Consider the following 10,201-nt stretch of genomic DNA (forward strand, 5'->3'; position numbering starts at 1 on the left):
TCCTTTAAGCAGCTAAGCATTGCTATCTAGCTAAGAGTGCTTATTCCTAAATTCTGCATTTCAAGAACACTTCCTAAAGAGCAATAATGGCTGACTTGTACAAGAAAATGTATACATATTTTTACAAACTTTAGAAAGTGCACAAGCCATTTGGGCATATACAGTGAGGAAAATAATGACTTGATCCCCTGCAAAATTTTTAAATTTGGACACTTACAAAGAAATTAAAGGTCTATAATTTTTATCATAGGTGTATTTTAAATGATAGAGACAGAATATCAACCAAAAATCCAGAAAAACACATGATACAAATGTTATAAATTGAGTTGCAGTTCAGTGAGTAAAATAAGTATTTGATCCCCTACCAACCAACAATAATTCTGGTTCCCACGGACTGGTTACGTGGTACACAGATTAGTCCTGTCAATTTAAGAAGGTGCCCTTAACGACAACTGGTTATGTATATAAAAGACATCTGTCCACAGAATTTCTTTCTTCCATTCAAACCTCCCCACCATGGGCAAGACCAAAGAGCTATCAACGGACATTAAGGACAAGAGTGTAGACCTGCACAAGGCTGGAATGGGCTACAAGACTATCAGCAAGAAGCTTGGTGAGAAGGAAACAACTGTTGGAGCGATTATTCGCAAATGGAAGGAATGCAGAATAACCATCAATCAAGATTTCGCCTCATGGAGTAAGGAGGATCAAGAGAAAAGTGAGGGATCAGCCCAGAACTACACAGGAGAAGCTTGTGAATGATCTCAAAGCACCTCAGTCATCAAACAAACCATTGGTAACACAATACACCGCCATGGATTGAGATCCTGCAGCGCCCGCAGGGTCCCCTTCCTCAAGAAAAATCACTTTTGTTTGCCTGATGAAGGGACTGGACAGGTTCTGAAACGTTGCCACACATGGTGATATGACCTGTGAGAATGAATAAAAGGATTTCGTTTTGAAGAAAACCTGGATTGCTGGTGACCATTTTTCTGTTTTGCAAGTATTTGGCGGCGCCATCTGTGGCCACTTCAGCACCCCCCCTCCCATATTGTATGGGGCTTCTCGGTCAGTAGTGCGGTGGGACTCTCTATTTGGCCCTTCCTCAAGAAGGCACATGCACAGGCCCATCTGATGTTTGCCAATGAACATCTAAATGATTCAGAGAAGGATTGGGAGAAAGTGTGGTCAGATGAGAGTAAAATTAAGCTCTTTGGCATTAACTCGACTCGCCATGTTTGGAGAAAGAAAATTGCTGACTATGACCCTAAGAACACCATCCCTACAGTCCAGCATGGAGGTGGAAACATTATGCTTTGGGGCTGTTTCTCTGCTAAAGGTACAGGCCGACTTTGCCGCATTGAGGGGCCAATGGACAGGGCCATGTATTGTAAAATCTTGGATAAGAACCTCCTTCCCTCAGCCAGAACACTGAAGATGGGTCATGGATGGGTCTTTCAGCATGACAATGACCCAAAACATACCACCAAGGCAACAAAGCAGTGGCTCAAGAAGAAGCACATTAGGATCATGGAGTGGCCTAGCCAGTCTCCAGACCTTAATCCTATAGAAAATGTATGGAGGGAGCTGAAACTTCGAGTTGCCAAGAGACAGCCAAGAAACCTTAAGGATTTAGAGAAGATCTGTAAAGAAGAGTGGACCAAAATCCCTCCTGAGATGTGTGTGTAGCGCTCCCCCCGAAGGAGCCGCTGAGTATGAAACAGGTTCTCCTACCTGTTTGCTCCAGCCACCGGTCCCCTTTGTTCAGCAACAGCACACCGACCAGGACATGGTGTGGTTTTGTGCTATTCACTGTCATTCTGTGCCTGATGAAGGGGACCCTGCGAGGCCCCGAAAACGTTTGTATCTGAATGACATTCATGTGTCATTAAAACTTTATTTGCTTTATGTTCAAATGGTGTGCTGGTGACATTTTTTGGACTTTCTAATGTGCACTTACTCACACTTACCTTAAAGGTAAAAAAAAAAAGAAAATTCAACGCACTTTACTTCCGCTTTATTGCAAAGTCTCTTTGAAGAAGCATAACTCTGTGAGTTTGGAAATGAGTATTTTGTCATACTCTAGTTTAACCTCATTATTCTTTGGCAGTTTCTTCTGTTATATTCCTGAATTTCTCAACCTTTGAGGTTTACCAAACAGCTTTTTCCTACTGGACTCTAGTTATTGCAGAGAGGCGGATATGTTTCTCAAGTCTCAAAGCTAACAGCAATGTAACCATTTAAGTCCACTTGTGGCGAGAATTTGGAAATGGTACGTTGGGCTCACAGGCCATTTGTTTTAACCTAAAGGTTTTTTTTACAAATGTACATGAATGTGATTTGCTTAATGTAAATCTGTCAAACATATTGTAGCTCAAACTGAGATACTATAGAAGTGGCTGAAAATGTTTTTAACTGGCAAGTATACAGTAAGTGTAGCTTAACTTTATTTATCTCTTTGCTTTTCAGCTTTACCTTATAATCTGAATATAAACCTTATAATCCCTTTCACAACGGCAAAACTAAAAGTCACAAAGACCCAGATCAAAATCTGATCACGGACTTAAAGAGAAATTGAAGTTTGGAAGCTGTGCCCAAAAAGGCAGGCACGTGATCTTTCTCCATTGCTGACCTGCCGTGTCTTGTTCTGCACTGTGTCTATGTGTGGGAGCATCCATCTTGGTAGAGACAGGGCTTTGCTTCCTCACGTCAAAGCTTCCAGCAAAGAAAAAGCAGAACAATAGTCACCTAATATCACTATAAATCTGAAAGACAAGTAGTCAGAGCAGCACTGCCTTAGATCTCACACTGCACCCCACATACCAGTAACTGCACAACTTTTTTTTCAGAAGTTATTCCAGACAAAAGGTAAATCTTTCAGGGTACTGCGTAGGCACAATTAAAGCAGACCTTTACACTCAAAAATCAAATTCTACCAATGCATCTCTCTATGTATGATGATTAATAATAACATAGACATGTCAGGTATAAAATGCTGTGATTGTGAAATACTTACACTTGCAGAGCATTCACTTCCTGCTTTGAAAGGGCAAAATGACTTCAGTTTGCCAAAGCAATGCACACTGGGATTGCCTTGTCATTAGAGCATTGCTGGGAAATCTCATCTGTAATCTCAGGAGATCGCAGGGAAAGGCATTTTACTCCCCTGAGATGATGTGCATGGTCACATGTCCTAGTCACATGGCTAGTCACCTGTGCCAGAAATGAAGGAAGTAAAAGGAGAGCTAGTAATCTGCCCTTATTAAACATGGCCACTGCCAGAAGACTGGTGAAGAAAGGGGAAATAAGGTATGGAAAGAATACAAAGCCTGCAATTATCTAGAAATATGTGTTTGTAGATTGTCATTACTAAACATTTCTAAAGGTGTGTTTGTTGTTATTTTAAAGATATAGCTAAAAGTCCACTTTAACACTTCCAAATATTTCCTATAACATAGCAAATATTCACTGTTGAGTTTAGTCCTACTTTAATCTCAAATAGACTTGTTTATGCTTTCAGGAATCTTAAAATTCCTACTTTGGGCACTGAGGGGAGTGAAAGGTGCAACTACAGCAGTAGAGCGCTCTTGTCCCATCACTCACCTCTCCTCACTACTTGCCTATTAACAAAACGCCTTGTATTTTTAATATAGTACAATGCATTCTGTGATTGGAGGAGGAGAGCAGGGGGCAGGAATGTGACATCAACTCTTTTCTTCCGATCAACAATTTCTCAACCAAAATATTAATATATACAGACCAGTCACTAGCTTTGACATCTCCACGTACCCCTGAAATTGCCCTCCTTTCCGTGACCCCAAGGTCTACATTATTTCATAAGCTGAACAGTGTCTACTCAGATTTAAGAAGAATCTGAATCTGCCTTTTATAGCTTTACAGAGAGAGACCAGCAGGCAACATGACCAGTGATCCCTTGCCACTGGAAATCCATTCCAGGATAGCTCCAAGAGCTTACACCCGTACAACACATGGAGGAACCCACAGCATCCCTCCACGACAGCTATTCTGCTTACATGGCTATATGGAGTGTCTCTATAGTTCTCTAGGGTACTAATTGTATTGTATCTATATTCACACAATATGTAAACTCCCTTTCCACCTACTCCAATTTGTTCTATCTATCTGCTTTCCACAGATCACCTGATAACAACCTACTCCTTGATCACAATGAGGATCTATGTCTCCCAATTCTCTACACACAAGTATAATATAGAATGCAGGGAATAAAAGAATATAGAATGCAGGGAAATTAGAAGTTATAAAAGAGGAAATGCAAATGTATTTCACTACATTGTACCTTAAAATTACATTACATTTAAATCAAACCTAAAATAAAAAAATTTACTATAGCCAGTCAATGCCTCTGCTTTACACAGAGCTCGTTTTGCACTGCAGCAAGAAAGCAGAAGTGCGAGTGAAGCATCAGTCAGACATATAATACAACATTTCTGTACTAAGGTACTGAATCCTTGAAGAAGAACTACAGTTAATTGGAACGTTAACCCATACAATGGGGCTACCCCAGCACTGCAAAGATTAACTACTCTTTTTCCTCTGTGTCCTATTACAGAAGATTTACTCAGCTGACGCTCAGTGCTGCGATGGTCAACACTCACCTCTCTCCCCTCTGCTCCAGCTATGGTATGTACCTCGGTGTCCTCACATCTAATGCAGGTGAATGGACTGAATTAGATGTGATGGTGGCAGCGGGGCTTAGACCGCTAGTGCCTGGGGGAGAAGAGGGTGCAAGGACCATCCCAGCAGCCAGGTGGGTCCAAGGATCAGGTGAGTATATTTTTTTAAAACTTTTGCCCCTAGAGCAGAATAAGCAGCTAATCTTTTCAGTGCAGGGGTAGCCCCACTCCAATGCTTAACCTTTTAGATTCCTGGAGTAAAGAGCAGAAAAGAGGGCACAACTCTCCCCCCCCTTCCCCACACACACATAGAATCATAACGTTGAAGAAGGTACAGCCTCCCCATCTGCAACCATAAAATGAAGAAGGTACAGCCTCCCCAATTAGAACCATAAACTGAAGAAGGTATAGTCTTCCTGCATAGAACCATAAAGTAAAGCGGGTACAGCCCCCCTAAAACAATGATGTGAAGAGGGTACAGCGTCTCCACCTAGAACCATAAAGTGAAGACGGTACAGCCTTCCCATCTAGAACCATAATGTGAAAAGGGTATAGCCTTCCCATCTAGAACCATAATGTGAAAAGGGTATAGCCTTCCCATCTAGAACCATAATGTGAAAAGGGTATAGCCTTCCCATCTAGAACCATAATGTGAAAAGGGTATAGCCTTCCCACCAGTGGCGTAAAAAGGGTTATGGTCGCCACGGGCAGAACAAAATTTTGTGCCCCCCAGGGGGGACCTGATGGAGTGCTTCAGGTCCCCCTCTGCTGATTGACAGCAGTAGAGGGCGGGTGCAATAGCTAGCTTGCTATTGGCTATTGCAAAGTGATATAGCCAATAGGAATCTAGCTATGCATTCCTATGGTGTTTTTTTTTTCTGACTGACGGTGGCCTGCGGCCCCGATGTCAGAAAAAAAATAAAAAAACAAAACAGAGCAGAGAAAGGTTTACTCTGCTCGATCGACACCCAGATCCTTCTCAGTCATTGACTCCACCAATTGTACTCCCACTAGAGTGCATGATGGATGTGTGTTTTCAATCCCCAAGTGCATAATTTTACGTTTATCAACATTAAACCTCATTTGCCACATAGTTGCCCAATTATACAGTGCATTCAGGTCTGCTTGTAAGTTGGAGACCTACTGTAAGGGCTTTATCCCTATACATTGCTTGGTGTCATCTGCAAACACAGAAATGGTACTTTCAATGCCAAACTCTATATAATTTATAAATAGTAGGGATGCACCAATACTTTTCAGATAGCAGTGCCGATACTTGGCTTTTTCATGAGAACTGCCAGGGTTGCAGTGGTTGCAGCTGGGACCTGGCTGTGGCTCTCCACCACTGTCCTGAAATCATTAGTCTGTATTGTTTTAGAAAAACTGTCGCATGCCAATAAAAATGTATCAGTACTTGTGTCTGTAAGTACTTGGGCAAGTATCAGTACTCGCAAAACTGGTATCTGTGCATCCCTTTATTTATATTTATAAAAACAAAATCATACATTAAAACAGAGATGTACAAATCCCAGGAACTCTGTGTGCTCCTTATAAATGACAGCTGCCTTCTAACTTTTGAATTTTTCTCTAGTCTAGTCTTGGAGCTCGAAAAGTATCTGTACATGTACTTGTACCGAGTATGGTACATGGTATCGGTGCATCCCTAATAAATAGGTTAAACGTAAGGGTCACAACTCTTGGGGTACTCCACTACTAACCTTATACCATTCAGAGTATAAATCATTGGTCACTGCTCTCTGAATATGGTCAGTCTTCTATCCATTTACAGGCTGAAAGCCTATAGACCTTAACTTACACATTTGCTGCCTCTGGGGAATGTTGTCAACACAATGTCAGTTTACATGTAATCACTAGGAAGTAATAAACACTTAAATTGTATTTACCCAGAGATGTTGTTAAACAGAATAAACAAGGAAGAAAAATAGAAACTCCCCAGCCTGAACATGCATCTGATCTGAAATAAAAAGAGCGGAATATGTGCATGATGTTTATTGAACACACACAACTTCACTGAAACCAGATGACTCTGGACTAAACAAATGTGACCTGTCATATTTAATCTTCACCTTGGGCAAAAGTAATGAGTTGTGTTGGATAGAGGAACTGCACATTTCAGCAGGCTCAGCCATTTACAAATTCCATGCTGCCACTTCTAGGTCTTCCCAATCAACCCGAGCCTGCCATATACTTTAGTCTTATTTCTCCTCCCGTCAGTGTCCTGTCAGGACAGGGAGTAATGGGAAACTTCTCCATGGGGTACACAAGCTACAACAAAACATTTGTTTCTCTTGTATCTCCTATGCTCTTTGTTGTCAGGGTGCATAATCATGCCTAATGTGTATGCATATTTGTTGTTTTTCTTTTCTCTGTAATGACTCTGATGCGTTTAGGCACCTAAAGGGGGCCTTAATTGCAGCTATGATTAAGGCTCAGTTTAGGGGCTGAAACCTGTGAGCTGCTAGTTTGTTAGCGGTTTTTATGCCTTTTTAAAAATAAAGTGATTGATATGGATGGATCTCATTTCGAGTACCGGTCTTCACAAGCTCATGGATTGAAGGCTCAGACAGACGCCCTACCGAGCACCGAGGTTCCTGGAGCGAGAGTGATTATGAAAGGGTAGAGAGGGTTTTGAACAACATTTTTTGACTTCTCAGTATATTTTTTAAGGTGAGCATAATTTTCAATGCTTTGCACAGTTTTTTTTAATTAAATAGTTTTTATTGAAAAGAAACAAAGCTTTTCAGTTTTTTTTCCTTAGAACAATAATAAACTAACCATCACTGAAAAAGTATAGAGAAAAGAAAAACAACAAATATGCATATGCATTAGGCATGAGTATGCACCCTGACAACAAAGAGCATAGGAGATATCTGCGATCAGGTATTTTTATAAACAAGCAAATAACAGTCCGGAGAATCATTACACAAGAGTCATACATATACATTGCAGCAGTTACCGCAGCAACGCATCAGGGTATGGGATATGTTTCACACTAGTAGTCCACTAGGACATGGCCAACACCTGAGCGCATGTCAATAAATTCTCCAGCAGAAAAGGCAATGGTGCCAATGTAGGGGATTCCAGCCAACGATCCCAAACATTAAAAAACGTTTCTGGGCATCTCTATGTTGAAATGTAAGCTTCTCCTTCTCTAAAAGGGAATTAAACATTGCCCCGCCCTTGGGTAAACAAGGGTGGAGTGGGCAACTTCCACTTCTGTGCTATCACTTTATGAGCCACATAGAGTAACCTAGTGATGGGAAGTTAATAGGGTTCTGGCACTTGGTCGTCTCTTATCTTTGCACAGAGTTTGACATGAATGTTCAACTACAATGATTTACTTTTGAATAAATTACTTCTTTGATGTTGAAACTGCAATCTTACTGTTCCGATTATTTACATTGAATGGTGATTTTATTGGCATAATGAACCCACAGACATCAGCACATTAGTGATTGCACAATAATCTAAACATATCAGCCTGCAGTCTGAACTTGGGAAATACCCATACCTGATTGGGGTATCCATGAGTGTGAGCACCACCTGAAAGCCCATGGTGTTGAGTTTGGTATCATGACACTCCTGTTGAAATATCACTATATAGTAAAGATTTACAGGGTTAGTCACAAAAGAGTTTGGAGAAGGCAGGAGAAGGAGAAGTGAACAATCTAGGCCAAAATAGATGATTTGGAAAAATTCTCCACTTCAGCTCACTTTCCAGTTCAGCTATGTTGTCCTAGATTGTCAATTTATCTTGCCTTCTCCAAACTCTTCACCCTTTTGTGAATAACCCTGTTACAGGGGCGTAGATAAGGGGGGGGGGATAGGGGGGTTCAACCCCCCCCCCAGAGTGTCCTGGCTGTGGCTAGCGAGGGGAGGGCAGAGGGGGTCACGTACTTAGGGTTGCCACCTTTTCTTCAAGCGAAACCCGAACACTCCAGCGACACGCGGACATATTTTTTTGGGAGAATGAGTTGTAGCTTATTCATATGTAAAAGGCACCATGCATTAATATGTAAATATCACAGTTGAAACTATTTTTAGTGGGGGGCCAGTAGCCCCTATCTTAATTTTGGTTGCCCCTGTCTACCTGACATCTTGTGTCCGGGTTCCTTGTGCCATGAAACCCGAACATGTGTGGGCTGCTGTGCTGTGACTGAGCTCCCTCGCACACCCTGTAGAGGTGTCGGGAACCAGAATGTTACATCACACCGGGCCAGCCACCTCTACAGGACATGAGAGGGAGCTGTAAGCAATGCGCGTATGGATGGAGCTCCCTCGCAGCCATTGTCCTATCACATCCCACCTCAAGCTGACACTCGGCTCTGGGACTCTGGGAGGCATATTTTGAATGGCTCCGTGGCGCAAGAACTGACAGTGCTGTGCTAGGGGAAGGCTGAGGAGCCTCTCACCTAGAAAAGTGGAAGGCACACGGGGACCCACTGGCCAATAGTCACAGGCAAATAGTCCCACCGCACTCTTGACCGAGAAGAGTGCGGTGCCCCATATAATGTGTGTGTGGGGGTGCTGCTGAAGTGGCTGCGGATGTCGCTTTTTTTTCAAACCTTGGTGTGTCAGCTAGATAAAGTCTTATAATTTGAGGAAGCTGAACCCCCCCCAGGGAAAAAAATGATCTACGGCCCTGCCCTGTTAGTGTATGGTTTAAAGTGTACTTGAACTCAGAAAGTGAAGATTTGTTTTAGGGAATATTTACAGAGTTATTCACTAAGAACACAAAAAGAAAAACCCTGCTTCTACCAAGATGGCCACCTGCACACATTGAAACAGAGACACAATGCAAAACAATCCATGGTAAATCAGCAATGGAAATGATCAGCAAGGAAGCCACAGGCAATACTGGTGACTAGTCCTTTGCCCTCTGTCTGACTTTTTTTTGGAGGGTAATGACCAGCAATGGGCATGCGTGCACACCCGCACACAAGCTGTCTAGCATGCAGGCAACTGCATTCATCAACTGCATTCACACAGACATGATACCAGTGATGACCCTATGCGGTGAGCCCCATGCCGACACATGCACATGCGAAGGCGCACATGTTGAAACACTGTCTTGCAGGCTGGAATGACATTCCTGACAAGGCACACCTAGGCAGGAGCTGGATAGGTCCAGAGGTTGAAAGCGACAGTGTGTGTCAGAATACAAAGAGCAGGAAAACTGTCCTCATACTTGCTATTCAGTTGTAGGTGTACCTACCCAGTCTGTGGAGTGGAGGTGGGCTCTCTCTCCCCCACAGAGGCATACCCTGGGGCAACCACAAAGGTATTGACAGGGCCGCCATCAGGGGGGTACGGCCGATACTCATGCAAGGGGCCCAGCCGGGACCCTTACATGAGTATTGGCCGACGGTGACAGGCGAGGATTCGGTTGGGCCCCCGCAGCGCTGGAGGAGGCCTGGCCCTAGCAGTGCCTGGCCCCAGCATTGCCCATCCAGCGGCATCAGAGCAGGCTGGGGCCCCATCGGCGCCGCTGCTCTTCTGATCTCGGACAGTCCGGTGGCAGAGGG

The sequence above is a fragment of the Nanorana parkeri genome, unplaced genomic scaffold (genome assembly GCF_000935625.1).
Source record: "Nanorana parkeri isolate BGI_ZX_2015 unplaced genomic scaffold, ASM93562v1 scaffold181, whole genome shotgun sequence".
NCBI lineage: Eukaryota > Metazoa > Chordata > Amphibia > Anura > Dicroglossidae > Nanorana > Nanorana parkeri.